This window comes from Pygoscelis adeliae, unplaced genomic scaffold (genome assembly GCF_000699105.1).
Source record: "Pygoscelis adeliae isolate BGI_AS28 unplaced genomic scaffold, ASM69910v1 Scaffold31, whole genome shotgun sequence".
In the NCBI taxonomy this organism is placed as follows: domain Eukaryota; kingdom Metazoa; phylum Chordata; class Aves; order Sphenisciformes; family Spheniscidae; genus Pygoscelis; species Pygoscelis adeliae.
Window position 1 is genome coordinate 2,629,341 of NW_008824233.1, and position 26,258 is coordinate 2,655,598.

The following is a 26,258-nucleotide window of genomic DNA, read 5'->3' on the forward strand; positions in this document are numbered from 1 at the left end:
TTTTAGTATACCAGGAATTATAAGTTTGTGCAATACGATTTGGCTACTTTCTGAAAAATTCATCACGATCTTGCTAGCCGATGCATTCCTTGTACACATGTAAGTGTTTGCTCTGAAGTTGTCTTCCCCCCATCGCCAAAGCAACAGAGTGCTCAGCGTTTCCTTCTGGTGTCCACCTGGCCCTTCGTTTCAAGCTACTTCGCTTTGATCTTCCTCCTTTCTGTTTACTGTTATTAGCTCATTAGTGGTTTGCCTGTCTTTTTCCCCAAGCCTGCTCCTCTGGCTGTTGGGAAATGTGCTGGGTTCCCTTTGCTGACTCAGAAACACGTTGCGCTTCTCCACTAGGAGCAGCTAAAGAAACAGGAGTGATCCGGTAGTTTCCACGGACCGACCAGGTTTTTACAAAAGATGTGCTGCAAATTAAACAAATAATTCAGTTAAAATAATTTGTGACTGACAGAGCTACCACTGATAGATCACCTGCTCTGGAAAAACAGGAAATATATTGAATATGACTGAAAAGTATCTAGAGTTTATTTAAATACAAAGCAGCAAAATGCAAAAGTCAAGGCATCCAGGAACAAATAGAGATGTGCACATTTAGTGTCCGTCTGCTAGCTACCACAGCAGAGGCTAAATCTAGAGGGCAAGTTTGAAACAGATGAATGGCATTTTTGACAAGTATTAAGTTAATCATCCTGCATAGCACATTCAGGGTCTCAGATCTCGGACATCATAACGAATCCCTTCAGATGCAGTAAGTTTGTTCCTCTCACGGGATAAGGACCTAACAAAAAATTAAGGTGTCAGATAATCCAGGAAAAATTACACAACAAAGCGCTGTTTATGCTTGGTGCCCTCAATCCAGTGTCTTCTGTGAGAGCATCGTGTCCTGGAAGACACTTCTACAGCTCCCGAGTATTTCAGTTATCTTCCCAACACCACAAGCCCTTTTACAGATAAAGGCGAAAAGGTAAAATTACAAAAGAGCTGCTACCATAAACAGAAACACCACAGATGTTTGAGTTAACTGAAAACACGCCATTCAGAAAGATCCCGACACTCCTACTTCAGATACCCAACTGCAGATTTTGGGCATATTCACAGTACAATTAAACCATCCCAAACAGCTAAATATTTTTTCCCAATATACAGTGCGGTCCATGTTAGCTATTGCAGGGACAACTAAGGGGCCTTCCTTTTTCCTCAATCAACTCGTATTTCAACAGCACTTAAATGTATACGTACAATTTCATCTTTATTTATATTACAGATTTTTGCTGCAGTAAGAAGGTTTATTAAAATTCAAACACAAAAATTCAAAAGTTATTTCTCCCTTTTTCTTTTCAAGTTTAATTTTCATCGCGCACCCCTTGTCCACCCATGGAGGCCAGCGGTTCCTCACCACCCCAGATGGCTAAAAACCAAAACCCTCCAGGTTACGAATCCACAAACTACTTTTATTGAAAAAAATTGCTGTCTTCTGCCAAGGAAGGGTCTGTGTTGGACCTGATGGGAGCAGGGCTCAGAATTATGAAACCAGCGCCTAATGGAAGGAGATAATTCATACAACTAGTTACATCCCCCGTGGAAAATCAGGACACAATATCTGCACCTCATGACTATTACTACATACAATTATTAAATCTCTGTTAAAACTTTAACAATCAATTGGAGACTAATAATATAGCCCATTAGAATTAAAGGCGGATAGCAAATTCAATCCCTTTCTCCCTATAAGTGCTATTAATGTTGGGATATATTAAATCTGTGTTTTAATTTTAAGGCTCTGAACACTTGCAAAGCTTTGAATAATAATAAGTACTGAAAATTTTAAGTATTGGCTGACAAACCCAGCTCCACACCACTTCACATAGGCTGCGGTTCAACCGATGGGCTGAGGCTGCCCGTGTGAGTTGAATGCGATCAGTGAGTACATGCCAGAGCCAGCAGGTACCGTCCACGTCCTGCTTAATAATGCAAAAAGTCACCTCGAGGAAACACTCACTCAGGACCAGGTATATCCCAGCTGATCCGCTTCCGAAATCAACTCTGCCAAGCTACTTCTTGAGGTTTGTTTTTGGTTTTTGTTTTTTTTTTAACCTTGGGGCTGAACAGGCAAACCAAGCAAACATGCTTAACCAAGCGACAGCGACCTGCTGACTGAGAACAGCGGTGTAGGAGAGATCAAACGAAAGCTACTTCAGCAGTAGTTCGCACTCCCTCACCCAACGGTGGAAAAGGCCTGGAGGGGCAGCCTGATCTGACCCGGTTCAGCTATGCCATTTATCCTGCCAGGACTCAGAAGCTACGGGTCAACTAATACCTTCGCTTCACACTCACTGGTCTTTTAAAGATCAGTAACAATGCAAAAAACCACCCACCTTTCTATCTGTTGTAAGCTAAAGGGATGGCTGCCACTTAGTCAAGCTTTTCTCTGACTATGCTGTGGGGTTCTTCCCAGTGTAAATTAAGTTTCTCAATATGAATTCCTTGAGAAAGAGACTTTGTCTGCCTCTTCCGCTCTCCAAACCCAATATGCAAGTTTTTTGGGAATTATTCTCCAAACAGCTACTGGTAGCAACTGAAAGGATTTTCTTCTTGTGTGAAAGCACAGCAGTGCTATTTTTAAAGAACTATTTATGTAATTTATTCTTTAAAAATAAAAAATTATTATATGTGGGTGTTGTTTTTTATTTTTTTAAATTTTGCATTTAAATGTTACTCTACAAAGTTAAAATGTTTCCAAGCACCATCACTCACTCGGGGCAGCACGATTCCCACTTGAAATTTTGGGGAAACAGAAAAAGGGAGCGGAGTAAGGAGAGAAAAAGACAGATCTTTTTCAGAATTACATGTTGATGAATCAAAAAATGGAAACATTTTTCAAACAACTTTTCTACTTGCAAGTGTCCCAGTTTCCCAGCAACTCTGTTAGTGACATAATGTTAACTTTGTGGGAAAGTAGCTCTGCACTACGCTCTCTGGACAAGGAGCTAAGAGCTTTCTTGGAGTCTATTCATAACCCTGCATTTGCATTTGATAAATTGCTTCATTGTTATATCCCTTCCCCTTTAACGCGACGATTAATTATTCTTGTATTACACAAAAAAATATTTGTTTTAAAATGCTAATCTTCCAGCATTTTCTGTGTCATTAGACCAGAGGTTCAGTCAAAGTTTTCCTAAACTTCCAGAAAGTTGTTTAGGGATTTTCCTCAAATAAAAAACATTTTACAGAGGCTAAGTTTCTTCTACGTTTTTTATAAGACTGGCACTAATTTTAATAGCATTATTTTAATAGCTTTTAAACAAAATAAAGTATTTCATTATCTGGACCACTATTTGAAGCTAAACCAAAGCGGGTTATAACATTGTTGTATCCATAACAACAGATAAATTTTTTCCTGCCTGTGTTTTCAATTTATATACCAAATATTTGTCAATTCCCAAACTGCATTCACTATTTCTTGAAAGAAACACACAGGATCCAAGTTTCTTCTAATTTATGCAGTCGTAATTTTTTTTTAATATAATGGAGTTATTCATACCAGAGCGAGCAGGACCACACTCTGAGCAAGCTGGATCTTAAAAAAATAAGTATTCCAACCAAGCTAACGTCAAGGTGAGTGTTTCTTTGTAACTTTCTAATAGAAAGTCCCTTTTTGGGACAGCAGAGAAAGACTCCTCCAGGACATTTAGAGCTACCCAGGCACGCGAGGTGGGCAATCAGGCGGAGATCTGGTTTCTGCCAGCACTCAGGACACGACGATTAACGCATGTGCTTGCAAAGGCTTTACCATCGCAAAGCACAAAAGGGGGCAGTTTCGTGCTCACCACTTCTGGTGAGGAGCACAACACAGCCCAGCCCTGTGTGATGCCGGGGTATTTAATAAAGCACCGTCTCCTATCCCCTCCTCGCAGACCTGTCCAGGCCTGGCGCCAGCAACCCCTCAGGTACTCCCGCATACGGCAACGAGCATCCACCTGCAGCTTGAAAAACACCCAGCTCGTGCACGCTTCTGCTCCTCTGCATCCTTGGCTACTTAAAATTCACGTTTTTCCCAAGTCGTTTGTAAAATTTTTCTCCACTTAACCTTAAATTGCCTTTCTCCCCTGCTCACAACTTGAGCTGAAATGAAAAAAATAAGCTTGGCTTGTCTTGGTGTGTCAAGAAATAAAACCAGCTTTGAAACAACTGCAAAACAGCAAAAGCAGGTTTCAGTGGGACTTCTAATGTGCTGTGAATTATGCTCACGCTTAATTAAATTACCTTGCTGAATCAGGTCCTAAATTAAAGTGAGAGATACTCTTCGATGTTTATTTGGCTTGGATAATTAAAGGAAGTAACAAAATGAGTTTTTAGAGGTAATGTAAATTAAAGTTTGAGTAATTAAATATTTCTTTATTCAAGTACCTGGCATAGTTATTTGGCAAATGTAGGAATAGGTGAACAAAATTCTTCAGTTGCTATCCCCTGCTACAGAAACCAAATGGGGCAATTCTTAAGAACCGACCTTGCCTCATCCTCAGCCATTTGGAAATATTTTCTTTCAAGCCATTAAATGGCCTTTTGTGTCTCCTTTGTACTGCCCGGTTCTGGGTTCCATTTGAAGCCAACAAGCGGGAGCATGAGCTATTTACTTATTTACTTTAAGCTTAGAAAAATGGGAGAGATTTTGAAAAGGCTGGTTTCTTCTACAGAAGGGGATGAAATTTCATACTGGCCCTTATTGAAACCAGTTCACATATCCCAGGCCTTTTCCCTCCCTACCCCCGTAATTTGCACATTTATGCATCAAATCTGATATAATAAATCAGACTCCCCAAAGACCTAGAACCCATTTCTACTCCGTCACATGAGGGCAACTCCAGCTGAGGCTGTGAAATGGCATTAGGGTAGTGGAGAGTGGAATATGCTTTGCAGTATTGACTTGAATTAAACTGGAATTGAAAATAAAGACCCCTGAACAGAGTTTCTTTTTGCAGCACTAATAAAATCTGTATTTTTGGCAGCAGCGACCAAAAGCTGGCTGACACACTGAAAACAGAAACCCTTCCTCTGGCTGGTGTTACCCCTTTTCTTCCCAGGGTTGCCAAGGACCGCAGGTTGCTGCTGGAGGGGAACACCCATCGTGGCCGGGCAGCCCTGCTCTTCCCTCCTGCCCTGTACGGCTAGAGCTGCCCCTGCCACCGCCACGCCTGGTCCTCCTCGCCCCTCCTCAGCCAGCACAAGTCTTGCCGTGAGGTGGGCGCTGCAGGCAGACGTGGCTCCCACCTGCTGCTTCAGGCTCTCTGGCTGGTAAACCCAGCACCTAATCGCTGCACATTTAGCTGAAGTGAGTTTTCTAGAGCACTGAGCACTTAGGGATCCTATCCTACACCCAAAACTGGTTGGGATTAATAAGCCAAAGGTCCAGTCTCACTTGAGACTTTGGCTTGCGGAAAGCTCTGGCTCAACCTCTCCGCGCTGGTGGCTAGGAGAAACGCCGTCCCTACCTCCACTTGAATTAACCTCCGGCTGAAAAACATCAAGGAGAGACTCCCCTGCTCCTATTTTATTTGCCTGTTACTCTCAAGAGCATAACAAAGCATGCTTGCTTTCTGCCTCTCCCAGTTCAGGGCCCCACCAGAACAATTATTAGTTCAGGGATACCAATTCATCGGCCTATGTCCTCAGCTGATGGAAAAAACGTATTTGCACAGAAATGACTGAATGCGGGGGGGCGGAGGGGGGAAAGCAAAATTTTGAAGTTTTCAAGGTTTTTCTTTTGATGTATAGTTTAAGTCTCCAGTAAACCTTCCTGTAATTTTAGATCAAACTGAAAATATGATATGCTAAGCTCTGTGCTTTGCTGGAATAACCAAAGTCGATGGACCACACTCATTTTTACTGAAGGAGGCTTTGGCTCAGTCGGTTCTGTAGCTGTCCTATATCAGGTTCTTTTTAATGTTTCTTTGTTGTCACCTGTATTTATCATCTACTCTATATATGTATTTCTGCAATCCATCTTTTTCCAATAGCACCTTGTACCTTATTTCTAGTAGGATACCAGTGAGGATCCCCATAAAGACTGGCTTTATACAGCAGCTTCTGGTCTCCCACAGGACACAAAGAGGAATCATAAACCATTCAAAGGAAATCTTGAAACTCTGCAGCAGCAAGTCCTGAGAGGGAAAAGTACCTGATGATTTGAAGGGCTTCTCTAAGTCTCCTGCAACATGGCATCAACCATCAGACAACCTGCCGGGAGCTCATCAGTCCCCCCGATGAACCATTACTCGCAGTACTATACTCTTACGATCTTTCTACAAGCATCAAAGGCAATGTCAGTAAATAAACTATGGAAGCCAAGAAATACAGGATTCCTTCAAATTAGTATACCTTCAAGATCAAGGAGAAGAAACATTGCCACAGAGGGATCGTTGTCTATTGTACCTGACCCTTACAAAAATTTTATTGGAAAAACCACGGATGTTCAAGAGAAAGTTAAAAGAAAAAAGTGGACTCAAGGACTGTTTAATCTGGATTGCCGTTTCTGGTATTCTGCTGTCAAGTCTCTCATCAGTATCTGGAAACTGTCTAAAATTATTAGAGTGACCTAACGCCTTCTGCTAAACTCGAACTCTCCTCAGCCTGCCAACAACTCTGAAGGGCCGTACCTGCCTTGTTTCTTCCTGTCCCAAGGAAAACTTACTAAATACTTGGCCTTTCAATCACACTAAATTCCTTGCATCTTGGACAGACTTCCAGGATTATTTTGCTTAGCTGATAGGCTAATTTCTCTTTTCCCATCTGTCGACAAAGATGCTCCCCTTTTTTCCCCAAGCGAGGAATGCCCGATTACCTTCCACATTTAAATCACAGGTTTCTAAAAGGCAATTCATGCTGTGAGCATGAACAATGCCTGGCAAATGGCATTCTCAATTTCTGTAAAGACTCTTCACTGTTGCTATAATACAAATGCATTCTTCTAAAGCAGAAGCAGGCAACACCGAGAAATTAATTCACAGCACTCTCTCTGCCCTAAGCAAGCCCTCTGGTCCCAAAGATGACCTACACGGTGCCCTCCTGAGCTCCGGCGAGGCATGTACGGACCTGCCTGCGGCTCACTGCCAACTGGAGAGCTATGCCTGTGTGCGGAACAGAAACCCCAGAGGTGTAGGAAGCTTGCACGCCAAGCAAGAGGGCAGCTGGTAGATGAGTTCATGGTGTAACACTCACTGGCTTCTCTTCCAGTGCTTTTAGTCTCAGGTGTCCAATAGCCCTTTCGTGGATTAGCCCTTAGTCTCCCAAACTGGCAACTGAATTCACTCAGGAGTAAATCCACTCAGCTGAGCAGTCTATTTTCAACTCCAGGATAAAAACCTACCTTCAGGTGACATAACCAGGTTGACAATCGTCTTTCTAAATGACAAGTGTCCTTCCTTTTCCTTGAAGGAAACACAACTATTCTGTTACACACCGAAAAAGTGCACGATCTGTTATATTAATGGATTTAATCCCCAGCCCTCTGAACCTTCCTCTTTTGGACTCTTCCCTACTAACTGTTATTGCACATTTATGAAAAAACAAAACAACCTCCTGTCAGAAGTATGCTTTTGTTACAAATAATGTTGAAGACTTCTGTAAACAAAACATTGCAAAGGACCACCCGTGGGACTGATCAACTACTACTTTTTTACCGAGTACTTTATCAGCGCGTCCGTTCAGATCCCTCACAATTGCACCAGCTATTGTCATCCACATTTTAGACAACTGCATGCTGAGAAGTGAGTGCAGGAAATGGACTTAACTGAGACCACTGAACATTTATCTTAATACTAGACTGGCAGATCATCGTGCTTATTTAAAGCGGCATAACAGTTTACAGTTGAAAAAAAATCAACTGCATCGAAAATTTTCTTCTTTCTACCTCAGAAGTACCAGGTTCTGTCTCCTCATAGAGGTAGCCTTTTCATTAATACTTTGGAGAAATTTTCAGTTATTTTTGAATGCACAAATATACAGAAAAATATTTATCATCTTTGTTATTTTAACCCTGTCACAATGACAGGCATGGGAAAATAAATACAGAAATAATGAGGACTACTAAGGTGTTGTACATATCGGTGACTTGGGGCAAGCTGATCATGACTTATTTAAATCAGGGGCCTCTGATAATCACTGTACTTGTACGATCCAGCGCTTTTGATTTCTCATCAGCAAATAAAAAGGTTAATTTAAACACTCAAACCCATACAATTATGACAAAGTGCTCTCCTTCCATCCTCATTTCATCAACACCATTGCTTTAACAGTAGCGCTAATATTCCATTGCAAATGTCTCAGTATTTGGATGCAACGTGGAGACTGTGTTCACTGAATAGTCGAAAAGTGCTTACCCAACATTTGCGGTTCAGGACTGGTCCATGTGGTACTTCTGTGCTACGATGTGTGTAATATACTGGAGGGTTAATTAACTCACATCAACTCCTACTTCCCTTGGAAAATGATTATGCTGGCTAATAAGCCTTACTGTTAGGAGGTTGTATGAACTTATAAACAGCATTATTTTAAAATGTCTGTTTAGCTTATGTAGCTGTTCGGACACTTTTGTATTTGCTACCCACTTTAGGCATGTGAATTATACCTTAAATCAGATAGAATTAGCTGGCATGATCAATGTACATGCTTTTGTCCCACACCTACTGGAGAAAACATGTTCTGGTCTAAGAAAATATCCTGCCTGAGGTCAGGGTCAGAGAAGTGTATCCAGGAATCTTTACCTGAGCCTGAAAGTACTAAACTTGACTATTCACTATGACACATTGTGAGTTATACAAATTAACATGGGTCACAAATCTGCCAAAACCTTAATAAACTCCATTTATATGCATTACAAAATCCTTCCAGAGTCTTGTGGAAAAAATTACTTTTCCTGCAAAACAACATATCTGTAAAATACAAACTTGTGTGAATCATACTTGCCAGCTACATTAAAGCCCACCAATGATACTAACCACAGAAGTAATGCTCTGAATATCGATCTCAACAAAAATCAAATCAGAAAAATAAATCACTCCATCTAAAGAAAAAAGAAAAGTTGTAGATTTTGCTTTGAAGCTTTTTTGCTTTGAAACGTACAATAAGATGCCTGTTTGTCATCCCATCGCTAATGAAAAAACTAACTCCACTGGTTTGGTGATGGGTTGTGCGCTGTATGTTCAGAACACCACAACACTCTGATTTTCTGCTTTTTCCCAAGAACACGCATCTTTAGTGACGGTCTGATTAGAAGAACTTTATTAGTAAACACTCTTTTGCAGCAAGTCAGCATGTCTTTCAGATGACCAATGCTGTTTCCATTTGCACCATGCAAATATTGCTTGTGATTAGGGATGCAAAACTGGAAAGAACCTCTTAAACTGCTGACTGTAGTCCTTTGCTGTCACAGGTAGACACTTCACAAATTCCTTTTCACAAATTTCATCTCCAAAAAACACCCAAAATGAAGCAACACACACAAAAAAAGAAACATGGAGTCTTGCACCTATAACGCCATTTGTTGGACAGAAGCCTTCTCATTTTCACTCAAGGGCTAATACTGATGACCTATTCTTTGTCTTTTACATGCTTGGTCTTCCCCTCTTCCTTCTAATAAATACCAGTTTCTGCAGTCATACTGCCTTTCTGTCCTTTTTTGCGATGTTATCTGTATCATCTACCATTCATCCTGTTTGGAAGTTTTTCCTTCCATTCTCCTGATCTTCCATGTTCATTTCTCTAACTATGCCCCAGGGTGAACGCACCTTTCTTGCAGGTCAATGAGAAAAATGGTACATAGTCATCCAGAAAGATGTTCCCCAAAGGTTCCCTTGCTGTGTGCAAAAGCATTAATAATGAGTTATCTCTACTGGAAGCTTTTCAACATAATGCACCCTGGTATCACCCTTGCTTGTATTTTTTGGGTTTTGGGTTTTTTTAATAGCTACATAATTCTCTAGATCACCCTTAATTTGGTCAATCACAGACATGCAAAAAAAAAAAAAAAGAAAAAAATCTATTTCTCCACTGTTATAGCACATGCAGTATAGTGGAGGGTTAATTAACTCACGTCTTCCCCTATTTTCCTTGGAAAATTATTATGCTGGCTAATAAACCTTACAGTTATGAGGCTTTTATGAACTTACAAACCCTGCAGCAATTTAAAGTGCACGTGCAGTTTGCTTAGCTGTTTGAACACATCTCACCTTAGTCACCCTTTCTCCCTGTGAACTCATGCCCCAGAACAGCTTTGCATCAATGAAAAGTAACTGTGTGATTGAAAGCGTATGAGATTCACGTACATGTATTCCTTCCATGGCTAATTAAAGGGTTTGGGGATTTTCTTCCTTTTCTACTGAATGGAGCTATGTTGCCAGAGGCTGAGAGCTGGAGAGTTTGGTGTTTAGCATGCTCTGGATTTATTATCTGATCTTCAGGTGAACCACTTAAACCCCTAGTGATTTAATTTTACCAAGTGTAAAACAGAAGTAACAATCATCACCTACCTTAAGGTGTCTTCAGACGTTCCAGTGAAAATGCCATCTAAAGGCATGTCGACGATATTTGCTGAATCTGTTGTACAGCGCAATCAAGGTCTTTCTTCCGACTTCCCACAGAAGTTCTTGCCATTAGGAAAGCAGAGAACGCAGAGCATATGCCTCAACATGAACGTGGAGGTGCTATGTGAACAACCTTGGTGCTACGCTGCCCATCGAAGCTTGGCGTAATTGTCACTTTTCTCCAGGAAATCTGTTTTGGAACATCAATTTTTATATAAGACATTAACAGTTGAAGAAGCAGCAAAGGATTTTTTTTCCTATCAGCTATAAAGAATCCACTCAGTGCTAAAAGGTAAATAAAAGAAATTAGCGAAGGAAATAGAGCACCTAGTTTGTTTCTCTCTCAACACCAGATTTCTGTTGCACAACACAAAATATTCTTAAGAGAACCTCTTTGAGGAACATCCTACCATCTAACTGCTAAATGGTTTCTAAATTAACATCCATGAAGCATTTTGCTCATAGACGACTGACTCAACACACTGACAAACCTACCTTATTTCTACCCACTAAAAAGACTTAAAAGATAAAAAAACTGCATCAAACATTTTCCAAAACATTGCAAATAAACACCGCACCAATTTCAGTAGGGATCCTGCAGAATAGTAAAAAAAAAAAAAAAAAAAGAAGAAGAAGCCTGAATAAGTATTTCTAAATAAAAAGGGAACTGATCCACATAACAACTTGCGTCATTTATCCTTCTCCATCTGAAAACACCTGAGAAAACTGACTGAGATCATGGTGCCATAAGAACAAGTGAGAGCTGTAAGGCGTCATCCTGTGACATTTCAGAATGGGATTTCTCTCTTGAGCTGATGATGTGATCCCCTTGGACATGTAGTCAATAGGTATAAATTTCCTGGAAAATACGTTTTTATTTCATCAATCATTTCATTAACCCGTGTGAATGCAATCCCTGGCACTATGCATTTTCGAAATGGTTTTAGTACTACAAATAGCTGAGAAAAGTGCATCTAAAATGACGCAAAGCAGAAACAACATGAAATTCATTCTCGCTGATACATGGGTATTTCTGAATGCTAGAAAACACACCAATTACCAGCACATTTCAGGACTTAAGCTTGAAAACATCTGGAATGCCAACTGAACAAGTCCACTGTTAATGGATGCAGATAAGCTGCATCACTTATCTAGTATTTAATGCAGAGAAATACACTGTGCTATGTCTTTTCCCTGCAATTTACTCCAGGCAAAATTTTTTTTCTTCTTTATTTTTCAAAGCAGGATTATAAAAACAACAACAACAACAACAACAAAAAAAACCAAACCCAAAGTACCAACCCCCTAGCAGATACTCACCATTATTACTTCTTTTGACAATGAAAGTAATAATGAGAAATGCCATTAAAAGAATCTTTAAGTGGCTCTCAAAATTAGGTAATGTTATATGCCAGTCTGTGGAGGACCCCGCAGACTGACGTTAGGACCATACCTCTGTAACATACCCAAGATTTTCACCTTTGGGAGATGGCTACAATATGGACCTTTACATCACGGCGTTTCAGAAACTACAGAAGCAGTGGGCTGTCAAGGCAGAATATGAGCAGTTATCACATGGGACAGTACCAGGCTGATTAGCAACAGAGAGGAAAGCAGATGCCAGAAACATTCTGTACTGCAGCTAAAGCTGGCAGGAAAAGGAAAAAAAAAAAAAAAAAAAAATCAAACTGCTTTCCTTGATTTTAATATATGAAATAATGATAGTACTTTGGATTATTTTCTTTTTCTGGAAGGAATTTTAAGAGGTGGATGAAAACAATAGGGGAAAGGAATGAAATCTGCCCTTTTTGAATTGGGAGATGTGCTTTCTTGGTGGCCCATGACCTCAAAAAAGGAGAGAAAAAAAGAATTTCTACCAACAAAATGATTTTTTTTTTCCTCAACATGCCACACTTTGACAAGACATTTAAAGCAATTCTAAGTCATTACAAACCACAGTCACAGGAAGGAAGTGAAGCTCCATTCATGCTTTCCACATCTATATTCTGGTGCATACAAAAATGATATAGTACCCCTCAATATATTTTCTGAATACTTGGCAACAATGCATTAAATCTAACCATGGTTGCATGTTGGCACTTTCTTCCTGTACTCAGAGGTGGAAGACTTATGAAGTGGTGTCTTTCATCTTTTGAAGTTTGTAGGAGACTTTTTTTTTTTCGTTCTTTTAAGTACACATATTACAAGGTTTGGAGAGGGTAAAGTCAACAAACTGTGCCCAGCAGCTGGAATACCGAGCAGAGAAACCCGTTCCTGTTGGGGTTGAGTCTACAGCTTCAGATTAGTCACTAGGAGAGCTCAGTCCTCAGACAGAGGCGCTTTGTCCTCATCGCAGAAAATCCCATCGCACCCTGAGAAGCTAACACTCTCAGAGGCCTCATCACAGAGGTTTTACAGTTTTGTTTATGGGGTTTTTTAAGGCTGGGAAATTCACAATGACCCGAAGCGCTATGTGCCAGCATTCTTCGCTCTGAACGTTGAACTGTGCTGTCTCTAAATGCTCAGAAGCGGTCCAGGCAGCCATTATTTACAGAAGCATATGACACAACTTTATGTACAACGCACATCAGACAAGAGTTTGTGTTGATAATGATCCCTAGAAAAGCCATTTATATGCATATAAAATAGATTAACTCCCCACACCATGGGCTGTCCTGAACATTTACTGATCTATGTCTAAAATCAGTTTCTTCCTGTGATAGAAAATATCTAAGCAAAAGTTAACAAGACTTCAAAACTTAGTTGACTCTAGTGAGTAGAAAGAAACAGATAGCAGATTGCTTGCAGTGTCACAAGCCCTGTTTGCAGATGTTAATCTAAGAAACAGACCAAGTTTTTGCCATGCAGGCAACACCACCGCTGGGCTATACAGTCAGGTTTTCACCAGGCTGCTGAGAGTTAGTTAATAAAACAAATGTTCTAACAGGAAAGCAAGACAGTGGCAACACCTCTGGTGCAGCCTGTTACTTCAGGAACTTACCCTAAAACAGAGAGAAATTGCAATCAGGCTTCCACAGCCAAGAGAAATAGCCTTCAGGGCATCACCTCAGTGTTCTAACGTATCCTCAGGATGTCTTGCTGCTCTTGTGCCTCTTTATCTACATTTCTTCGGCCTGGTGAAGAGCAAGTCAGCACAAAATAGAAGGGTATCCCTCAAGGAAGGAAGGAAGGGTCTTTATTTATACTCCACAAATTTCATACCTTTGAGAGAATGGACACTGAAGTCGAAGTTCACGTTCCTACTCAAGCAGACCAATGTTGGGTGACAAGCTGGTATTGCTGCCCCCAGCCCTGCAGTCAAGTCTCTCCCCTTTCTGCTTTAAGCTGCTGTATTTTGCATTAACTGATTTTCCGTTAGTGTAAGAGCTTATCACGTCAGCTTAACAACAGTACAGTGGGTGATAATCATCGCTTTCACTGGAAGAAAAAAAAGACATTCAAGTTAATTAAGGACACAGAACAGAAATTTTCTATCAGACTATTTGGAAACAGCCACCATGAGAAACAGTTTAATTTACTGCTCTCAAATGTGAATAAAATTGGAGGCTCTGACTTGGGAAAAAAGTATACATATTCTTCATGCTACACAAGCATGGCTGAATTTGCTTTATCTGACACTTACAGAAACACAAGGATGACGACATGCTCTTCTCCACGCAGAAAGCCACCATCCTCGTACCAATCTGACTCTGTATCCTCAACCCTGCAGATCTCTAATCCATGACTGGGACTCTGTCCTGATCAAGCAGTTAACTTGAGCAACCTTGCTACCTTGGAAGGTAAGGCCATCAGGATAGTCCAGTCTCTTACACACAAAACGTTCTTCTCCAGCTTCTTGCCTCATTCGAAGTCCAACCTGAACACCAGATGAAGGCTGAGCTTTCAGAGCCAAGAAGAAGCAATTAAAGGATATATCCAGCACATGAATACTTCCAGGGGAAAAAAGGAAGGCTCCGTAGCAATCCCTCACCTCTTTAAGAAAGAGGATGTATGCCTTGCCCAATAATAAAACTTTAACAGCAATTATCTTATGTGCTGCCAGACTGATCCCCAATTGATCATCTGCTGGTCTGAAATTCAAGATGCACAACACTGACCTGCAATGCATAAGCCAAAGTCATACCTGGAAACAACAGCTTGCTATTAAGTTTTCATAAGGATCATCTAGCAGTGTAATGTACAACATGCACACTTTTCAGGGAGGCAGAGAACTTTTGAAAACCAAAAGTCCCTTCTGACACTAGATGGGATCACCTTTACATCATTACAGACTGCACGAGTTGTGCACGCCCTATGAGAGATCTAAAGGAACATTTCAACGGCTGCTACAGGCTGTCCTCTCTGTACCAGTAGGACACAAACACACTAAAACAGAGTTGGGTGTCCCTAAAACAGCGCTGCTGCAAGATCAGAGGATGCCAGTGAATGTTCTGCTCCTGTGGAGTCCAACCAGAAGGGCCTGCCAGGGACAGACTGTGTGTGGGAAGAAACACCTGCAGCAAAGGGGCTTCAAACCAGAGCACCTTGGCTCTGCTGCAGCAGGGTAATTTGGTACTTTCCCACATGGTCAGCCAGCTCTCCTGGCCAGCAGGAGAGAGATGTAGCAGAAACATCTTTCTTTTAAAGGATTAATCCTGGCTCTGGAGAGGTCTGTAATTTTTGGCAGGCTTCTGACGGGCTACGCAAAGGGAAAAGGAATCTCTTTGCTCCCTCTCCCACACTGTAGCCACACAAGGTCCAGTCATAACGTAGCTCGTAATAAAGAAGCACAGATGTGCCCTGTAGGCACTTAAAGACTAAAAGAAAAAAACCCAAAATGTTCCTGTGTGTTTCATAAATCGGTACATAAGCATAATGCAACCTACTATCCTAGATATAAAATGAAATATCTTAAAAAGTATTGAATCCTCTGTGAATTTTCTCAGTGGATCGGCATGAAGCTATTTAGCCCAGATGTTTCTATAATTCTGATGCATGAGGAGATGCACGGCATTGTGGCCAAGTGTTAACATAGCGAACTATAATGTAAAACATGTAAAGATACTGGCTTCCAAAGTTATTAGAAGTTTTCACTCTAACCACTCTGCTTCCTTATGCAGCTATATTTTCTTTACAATATGCACCTATATTTTAGCGCACATGGAAGAAGAACAAAACACCTCCCCTCTCCCCCATCAAAACCTAATTCTGTATGTTCTCTGGAAGAACAAACAGGGGCCAACTTAAAGACTGACACGGAGTCTTTCAGAAATGGAAATCTCATCTCTGAACAGCAAGTCTCATACTACAGGCAAACGCAAGGCCAACAAGGCACAGCTGGTTACCACATGAGCAGGTGAAGAAGTGATGGTGAGATTTTTGATGACAATTTGGTGTCCAAAAGACAGAGTGTCTCACTGCATGGTGCTTGTTTGCATCTGTAATGGATTTAGGGATTGGTAGAGGTAGTTTTAAAGACATCTAAGCAGGTGCAATGTCTATGTTGGAATGGCCTAACCAAGGGAAGAAGCAATAATGGGAATATGAAGTAGCACAAAAAAGGTAACAGCGTGTGCTTAGAAGGATGCAAGATAAAGAGTGCAAAGAAAAAAACTGGCACTCTCTATAGAAGAACAATGCAATAGAATACCTTGCACTGAGACTCCAATCTCTGTCACTATAATCAATTATTCAGAAGACTTGAAAATATTTCAGAGCTCATTTCTGCATGGTCTACCTGCCAGGATGCAAGCTGAGAGTTTCGTGACTCTTCAAGACCTTGTTAGCTTAAAAGGACAAAACGCAATCCTGAATTAATGAACTCCTACTACAGCTTTGAACTTGCAGTCACAACTCCATTTTAATGGAGGTACTTGCTAGAGTACACCTCACGCTTAGACAGAATACTAGTACTGAAAGGTGGAATAACTTCCATTGTGGTTCAAGTGATCCAATTTTTTTCTTGAAACAAAAAATGCTGACACTTCAGTTAGGTCTGAAGTTTCTCATGCCTTTTTAAGGCAAACAAACGTTACTCAAGTTTAGGCCGTATAGAGCATACTGGTGCAATCTACCATGGAATATTACACCGACTGCTAATATGCTGATTATCCTCTATAGTAAAGTAGGCCATGGAGGGTTTGTTTCACTTCTACAAGATAAATGTTTGGTAACCACATTTCCTGTATGCCACTTGCCAACTACTCTGCCTTCCCCCCCCGACATTAGACTGTATTTCCCAGCATAACCACTTCAATTCACATTTCGGTTGTTGTTTTTATTTAAAAATATTATGGGACTTCCAATTAGTCAGATGAGAAACCTGTATTTCAAAAAATGAGTTTGTAAAGCCATAGCAGGTGGCAGAATTTGTCCTCCTATGTTACAGAGCTTAATCCCAAACCTTGCATTATTCACAGATAATTTAAACCATTCTGTTCTTTTCAAGTTGGATACAGTCCTTGATAGCTGTTGGACAAAAGCTGATGACATCTGTAACCGCTAGATAGCTCTCTTCTCTTTAACAACCAGAGAATTATAATGCATTTATGAAAAAAGTCAAACATTCAGCATGTACTAGATTGTTCTACACCGTTTCTATATTACTGCTCCACAATTTAAAAGTTAATTCTTGTATCATCCATTTCATCTTTATCTATTTGCCAGCTCAAAGGTTAAATGAAGCAACAATCATGTAATGTTCCTTTGAATCATAATAATTTGAAAAAGAAAAACATATGGGGTAGTGAAAAAAGAGGCGTAGTCTTGAGCTGTCTCTTAAACTATGAAAATATTATCAAATAACTATTACTGTCATGCTTATTTGCGAACCCGAAACTCCCAGACAGTTAATGACCTGGATGTTGTAACAATTATTTCTCTTCTAAAATGGTTTTTGAAAGCTGTGACAAAAAATCCAGAACGAGAAAGTACTAATAATCAAAATGCACATTTGCCTTGGGTTTACTCAATTCCTTCTCTACCACTTCTTCTCCCGTACGAGCTTTAATAGAGAAGTCCCTAAATGACTGGTTTAGAAACAGAAAAGCTCTGTAGCAAAGAATGCCAAAAATCATGGCCAGAGGCAGACTTCTGTTGAGAACTCAGTATTAATGTGCAGAAAACACAGGATAACTACTCCACCTGCAAAGGCTACCTAATCTTAGTTCTGAAAATTCTGCCCAAGTTACTTCAATGTGAGTAGTTCCTGTTCTTACAATTTAACTGAAATGTGCTTTGGGGAATGAGATTGACTCAATTCCTGCAATTTAACCACTGATAACAAAGGCCATTATCCAGCAGCACCTGAACGTTTCATGTGGAAATTCCATGCATCTTCATTGGTAAACAAAAGCATTTTTTCCCCATTTCAAATACAATACTGAATAGTGAAATAATAGCTTAAAAATTGCAATTATTACTCACTGAGATTCTGCAAATGCTGGTGTCTCAATTCTCTTTTTCCACGAAACTACTAACTAGACCATTGTCTTTCTGTATCCAAATAATAGACAGTAAGGACCTCGTCAGAAATGATCACTTGTATTATCCAGTTTCTACACTTCATTTTGCAGAATTACTCCTTTCCTGTATAATTTTCACTGATGTTTAGCTAGTTCCCAAATGGCTCAGAGTCCGCTTTGCTTAACTAGCTTCAGTTTCTTCCAGAATCCAATTGTTCCAGCAAAAATCATTTTCCTGATATATAACCCAAACTTCTCTTTTTTGTGTTTGTGTGTGAAAGATGAGGCCAGAAGAAATACTGCATTTGTGAGTACATATAGTGACAGACAGAGACATAGCAAAATGTCTGCAGAGGAAAAACAGCTCCAACAGCTGAGCTGAGAGAAGCTAATTCACTAATATTTCAAGAATGTGTCACCCAAAAGCACTGGAAAATAAATAAATTATCACAACTAATATACTCTGCTATCGCTCTGTCCATTCTTGGTACCAAGGCCTTTTTTCTCTCAAAATCCTCTCGTAAGAAAAGTAGTGTGACTCAAACATATTTACGGGAGGCCCACATTATCTGTACGCTTTAAAGCTCCTGTTTTGTTGATCAGCCAGCCTGTAGATTGGCTAGTCCATAAACTACTACTATTTAAACAAAACTGTTTAAATATAGCATATTTCTGGGTTTGGTGCAGTGTTTCTTGAAAGAAAATTTATCTTGACTTTACTTGGTTTTAAGAGCAGGAATTTACCGCTGAGTTGTTGTAAAATTTGTTCTACGATACTTCTTGCTTGGTTCACAAAAATCAAAGAAAGAAAGGATAGCAGTGACTTTTGTATGAGAAAAAGACTCCCCGATGCACATGCATGGGAATGCCATTTATCGCTGTAAAAAAATAGTGCCGTGACAGGAACAATTGCAGGCCCCCGGTTTCAGTGTCTGTGTAGTGCTTTAGGTATAGTTGGTCCTGTCTCGAGTGGGGTTAGCTCTGGTCCTATTTTAATGATTTTACTGTACTACTTTAACAACATCTACCTGATTTTTGACATGGGGAACTGCAGCACGGATCATCTAGAGAGATGAGGATCAGTGCCCATCAGATGTTGCTGGGGATATCTTCCCACAAACTACTGATCTATTTTTGTCACCCTCAGGACTTACAGTGTACCATTTTCCTATTTGGCAAGGCAATGCTAGCATTCATTATAAGCATTTACACCGGCAGCAGCCATTTTTGAGAGACTTCAAGATCAATTTTTGATGGATTAGCTGCAATATTAGATCAGATGCAGAATGTTTAAAGTTTAAAAGTATTATTCCACTGTGGTCTTGCAATACATTGTAACAATAAATTGTTGCAATAATTCCTCCCAAATTCCGTTAGGGATGTGGGTTATAAAATATTTCTAATTAGAAGTGGGAATATATGTCAGAGTCACTGTATCTAGCCAGCTTTCTTTCTCTCAGACATACCAGCAGAGAAGGTTGATTTGATATAGTAGCCTCGTCTCATTACAAATCCATGCTTGTCATGGAGTTTTCTTACAGTGACGGACAGACTTGGACAACAATGCAGCCAAACACTAAGTTATGATTTTTCATATTTGACATGTCTTCATTTCCTCTTCCTTACCCCTGCCCCCTCAGGGATTCTGCAGATCCAGTAGGAGATTGCTCACCTGGAATATAAAACCCAGGGCCTCCACCTACGAACTCTGTCTATTGATTGCTCTTCTGTGACAGCTCTGAGGGTGGTTGTTTGCATTCCACCCCCACCACTAATTTCTTCTTCATATCCTTACTCTGTCCTAGCTACTGTGTCACTCCTTTTCCTGGCTTTCCAAGCTGTCTTTCTTGCCCCCCCCTCCGCCTCCCGCAAAGCACACCAGATGTAACAAGCACAAGCTGCCGTCCTTGCTCAGCATTTGATCGTGTCCCTTCCCCATTCAAATCCACCTGCCAGATGCTCATCTCCTACCACGTAAAATTTGTCCCACTTCAAAACCTGACACGGCTCTTTCCCCCACTATTTATACCAATCGTCAAGCTTTGCACTGGCCTGTCCCTCCCAATCCATCACCAAGCATCACCCTGTCCCACTTGTTTGTCACCCTGTCATACAACCACTCCACATGTCTTTCCCCACACAGAGCTCATCCAAGACACACAAGTGTCTTTTAAAGACTCATCTCTGCTCTATGCCAAGCAATGACTAAAATGGGCTTGTAAAGGGTATCTCGTTTTCCTTCTCCCAAGATAACCTGTCTTCCCCTCTCTCTGCCCTCAGACTGGAAACGCCTCAGAGCCAGCATGAGAACCAGGACGATTCCACAGACCCTCACTGAGGGCAAGCGTGCTACTGCACTGGGCAGGATCACTCACATACACAAATTTATTTCTCCTTCACATGCAAAATACGTTTGCAACATCAAAACAAATACTTCGGAATTTGGCCCAGCAAAATATTGCCTTTTCGTAGCATTCCTTCCATTTTTATGGGTTTTCCATGGGAACCACATCTTGCACTTATGAGCTCTACAGCAAAATGGTGAATGTGACCATGTCACATCTGCTGAGACCTTTATAAAAGCACTGTGTCAAACATAAGGAATTAAATTTGAGACCTACCCTATATGATACTTTTTTTTCAAAGCACAGTGCAAACCATGAATTAGGATGGCACATCAGCTACAACTTAGTTTGATTCCCTGGTTTACTTTCCCTGAGGAGGGAAGATCAGAGCAGACAAAGATTTTATTAACTTCAATTGATTGTGGCCTTCAGTGAAAAATGGATACATTAAAAAAACCAAAACCAACAACAAAACCCAAACACGAAAGAAGGCAGGAATCTGAAGATAGTAAAATTCTGGTTCCACAGTAAATTAAGGGTCAGAAGATGTGTACACTTCAAAATGTGTAACTGCTTTCCATGTGGAAGCCATACAATTAGATACCACCCTCCTGGTAGGAAAGCACTGAAGCCCCATACACTTTGCAGCTTTTCAGTGCGGCAAATAGGCATATAGTCATCAAAAGGATGCACGAAACAAAGGGAAAGCTTCAAAACAGACACAAACCATGCTTGTTTGCCATTTTACATTCAACAGATGTCAATTATGTATTCCTTAGATAGGAGTAGCCTCTGTGATACCTTCTAAAGAAGAAAAAAAAAAAACAAAACCCAAAACGCAGCATCTAATGATGTGAAAACATCTTCTATAATGCATTCCTTTGTTCCTGAACAGTGTTTCCTTAACTAGAAACTGTGTTTCCCCTCCAAAGCCCATCTTTATGTTGTACATGGTGCCGTCTGCTGCACCATGTTGTCACCCTAACTGAAGGAAATTCATCAATATTGGTCCATGCACACAATTGCCATTCTAAAAGGTGATCATAGTTACTCATGCAAAATAAAGTAACAAGATAATTACAACCTTACTTATTTCAGGATATAAGATGATCATGTAAGGACTGGAGAATGGATTTTCCAGCTCTCTGGCCTTCAAGACTGTGGCAAAATCATGCTCTGGGATTTCCAGGTTTTCACCCTTACAAAGTGTGTGCTCAGATTTGCTAGCAGAACACGGCAGATGTGAACCAACAATAAACCAAACCAATTTTTTTTTTTCTCCTCTTTGTAAACATACATGAAATAGTAACCAGTGAAAGTGAACTATCTCTACTGGACAATCTTTGAAGGCATATACCTAGGTTGTTGTTAATGCAATAGCCTTTAGCATACTGAGAATTACACAACTGAAAACTCTTAAGTTAGCTTTTAATAGAATAAATGATCTGGAGTTAATAATGGTAAGCAAACAAAAGAAAAAATGCAGAACAAGCTACTGTACCGAATTTATTGCTTTCATAATGCATAAAGTTACTCCTTTTTTTTTTTTAAATTTAAACAATGCTGGCACAAAACATCTATGTTGTAGCGCCACAGGTATACAGAATTCAGTTGCCTGACTACAAAACCGGGCCTTACCTCGTCGTGAAATGAAACCGTCCTTAACTTTGGGGTCAAACAAGAATTTAGTACTTTAGTCCATTACATGGACTGAGGGAGCAAAGATGTAAAAAGAGACAAAGTTCCTTTCTACTAGGCAACAAGTGCTGTTTGTGGTTAAGGAGGTGACACTGAGCTAGCTGAACAGCTGGTACAGGATGAGACTGAGACTGCAAATTACTGAAATCAGTGGAGGTTACAGGTGTGCAGAATCCTGACAAAACCAGCATTTTTCAAGCTTTCAAGCACAAGACAGTTTCAAAAGCATCCAAGTAGTTCCAAGCACATGAAAGCGAACCGTGTCATATGTGCTTCAGTCTTCAGGAAAACAGAGCACCTTGTTTAAAACAATGGACTCTCGTGGATTCTTTGCAAGAGCTCCATAAGGGGTGGTCCAAAGTATGCTTCACAACTAAAACCAACAGAATCAGCTGTTCCCAAGGTTGATATAACATTAGTCCTCTCCTTTGACTTAAGCGCTCATATCTTTAAAATATAGGCAGATTATACTCATATCCCATTGTTTGGGAAATACTTAGTCTTGAAGTTGTTTTCACAAATCGGTTCCCTCAGTCTCTAAATAATTTTTGGTTTTGCCCTCGAAATTTCAGAGCTGCAGCAGAGAATTTCCAAAGCAATTTTGAAAATTGTAAATATCAATGAAATTAGTAAAACGTTTAAGAGAGAGAAATTACCTTTTTCCTAGACAGAGCCCCAATACACAGAGTAGCTATTCTTTTGAGACATAAAACATCACTTGCAGTTCCTCTGCTGCGACTGCAACTGAAAAGCACAACACTGTACTTAGTGCAGCTATAATAAAAATGGTTAATTCCACCTGCAAGTGATGAAACAGTTTGGTTTTCAAACAAAACAAACTTTATCAAGAAACCAGAGACATTACATTGCAAGAGCCACCAAATACCCATTATTAATTGTACAGAATTATATCATCAAGGCCTCGTTTAAAGTTGACCTCGGCCTAGCCAGTGCAATGTTTTGCTTTGTTTTCACCTATCATGTCTGCAAGTCTAAGTCTGGTCTCGCAAACTACACGAGTCTGTGCCCAAACCAAACGGCAAATTTCATATCTGTTTCTAAAGTATAAAAAAGGAGGACCCAGGGAACAAATTGGTAGTCACTGCGTAACAAACAATAACCCTTTTTGTCATCAGTAAGCTGAGACATCTTTATAAACACCCCCTTCTTTTTGAGGAAGACCAAAACCAGTGCCCTGAGGACCCAGAGGGAGGGTGAATATAACACCAGAGAAAAGGGGTAGATAACGGGAAGATTTTCTTCTATAACATTTTAACCATATCATTTATGAGGCTTTTTTGAATTAATGATGTAAGTTTGACTGGAGTAACAAAATATTAACTAGACTAATGGTAAGTTTTTGATTAAACTCATGCAATATGTTGCCTTTTGCCTGTAACAAGATTTTGAGTGTAACACCACATAGGAGTGCTATAGCCATCTCTTAAGAAAACAGGTAAGTCAAAATGCAACACATTTCTTCACAGTTAAATATCTGAAAGGTTAATTTCTAAGATGTCTCTCTCCTTTTTTAATTCAACATGTTCTGGCAATCAAATCCCAGTGCCTCACACCGCTAGTAGTTTTACAACATTTTCAGGACAGCTGTGGTTGACGTATGAATTCCTCATCATATCATAGTAGGTGTAAGAAAGCTCATTTGGCATAATTTGTCACCTGAGAACGTGAAAATAGGTCGCATTAATAAAAGAAATTGTGAGATCCTTACCACACATTCTGTCAGCCAGCGGCTTGTACGAAAGCCCTATAAATGCAATGTGAGTACATCCAGACAGAGAACCATGGGCAGCGGGACTGCAGCTATCAATTATTTAAGGAAAGTCTGCCTGGAGACAGCCATGCCAAGCACCTGAATCCACTTTAATGGTGGAAGTGGACACATATGCTTGGAGACTTCAAATCCTTTATGAGTAACACTCACTTATGATATATGAACAGAGAGCAAACTTTAAGGAAGATTGCAGTAAGTGTGTGGTGTTCGGGGGAGTGCGCAGTTCAACCGCCTTCGCTCAGCCTGGCTGCGTCGTGGCTGCTATCGTTTAGCAATGCGCAGGACCTATAGTTCAGTTTGTTGCTGCACAGATGAAAAGTCAGGACTTTCAAGTGATCTGGCATAAATTAACATTTCCGTATCACAGCTGCTTGCTTTAATAGTACGTACATTAAAAGGCCTAATGAAAAATTAAGTGAATAATGTGGCATGCTGGAAAAAGTACTCCTTCTGACAAACTGATTAAGTAGAAAGCCTCCACCAGCACTTCTTGGATGCATTCCCAGGAAAATCTGCGTTCCTGCTATTCCTCATCCTAGATAAATAAATTAATACAAAACATTACTCAAATATGGAGAAAGTTATTTCCAACAACTGATAGGAAGCGCTTTGATAATAGTGTACTTGGTGTTAAAAATACACATATCTCAGCATTTACAGAGAATACACCATTTCTCATGCTGTATTTGCTCTCAGCTTAACAGAACACTTCAAAGTCCCCTATTCATTTGTGAAAAGCAGCAGAATATATAATACTGCAGAAAACTTTACTCCTAAAATAATTTTTCCCCTCCACCAATACTCCTTCACAATAACTTGTGAAGTTTATGGAAAAGAAGAATTTAATTTTGAGTAAACATAGTTTGAAAATGCTGAAATCAATTCACACCTTTGTGCTTTTATACGATATAAATCTTCCGAGTTTTTTTTCATGAGGTATTATACTTGTTACCTGGAAGCACAAACTGTATTGACATTTGCTCCGAAAGGCAATCTACATCAGTCAAAGCAAAAGGAAACATCACACATAAACTAACAAACTGGAATTACAGAAACTTGTAGGCAAAAGCTGCACAAGATGGCAATAGGGGGAAAAAAAAAAGTGAGACACCAAAAAGCATTTAATGGGAAATGAAAGAGGAAAGACTAGAGAAAAGGAGAAGAAAGAAAAGTTAACAGAAGAAAAGAGAGCTCTGGCAATTTACAAGCAGAACGCCTGACAGGAGAGAAGCAGAAAATTTGGCAGCAGAACTTGAAAGAAAAGCCCCAGTGGCCTGAGACTGGGAGGAGGGAAGAGAGGCAGAGAGAGAAGGAGAGAAGGGGAGGGAGAGAGAGAAGCAGAGGGAGAGAGGCGTTGTAGTGTTGTCTGGCCATAACACAAAAACCTTCCCAGCCACATGTGTTGTCATGGCTAGCAGGCAATGCAGATAAATACAACTCCTGAAGATTTGTCCAGGCAACACAGTTTGTGGGGTGAAAGCACCTGCAGCTCTTCTAGGAGAACCTTAATTAAGTTAGAATATGAGGTTTTTATTATGATTATGTCCCTAATTTTAGAGCTGTAACAATGGTCTAGGTCTGTATGATGGTACTGTTATTGTCGTGCTCTTTCACCACTCCCTGCTCTTCTGTTCATCACTGGCATGGCCGGAGTAGCCAGATGCAGACTCTCCGCTGTGCCATTAACTCATTCAGCATACTGGAATCTAAGACGCCTGCTTACATAAAACGATCTAGTGGGTACTTTGTCATGCTAAAATGCTCAACAGCGAAATTGCTATGCAGTGGGTTCTCAGAATTGGAAGCTGCAAAAGGTGAAGAGCGCTGTGATTTGGGTTCCTTTACTAGAGAATTTAAAACATTCCAACCCCAAAGAGTGTACAATGTACATAAGAGTGATCACGCTAAATTGCCAGGGATTAATCTGTGGGATTCTGGTACTAGCTAGCTTCGTATGGTCCTCCATAGGCATGTTAAGATATCTAAGGCGTGAAGAGCTACAGGTAGTCAGTCTTTCCCACAGATGCCAGGTTTGCTTCTACTGTTATCCCTCAGTCCTCTTGCTGGTGTTTCTGTTCTGTTGCTGGCAGTGTGCTCAGAGCAACCTCATCTGAAAATGCACTTTTCCTGCAAAGTTTTTTGGACTATCCTGAAAGCGTTTCTGATGAGCATTCTTCTCAGCTTGTATTGGACAACGATGCCGTGTGTTGCACGGATGCCTTTGGAGGACTTTATTCCTAACAGTATTTTTTTCCTCTTGTGTAGTTCAGTAGCCCTTCATTCTGTGATCTTAGGACATGCTGTTTCTCTGTGCCACAGCATAACGGTGAAAATTACACCTCCCTCTGTGTTTAGTTTGCTGAAGCTCATAAAA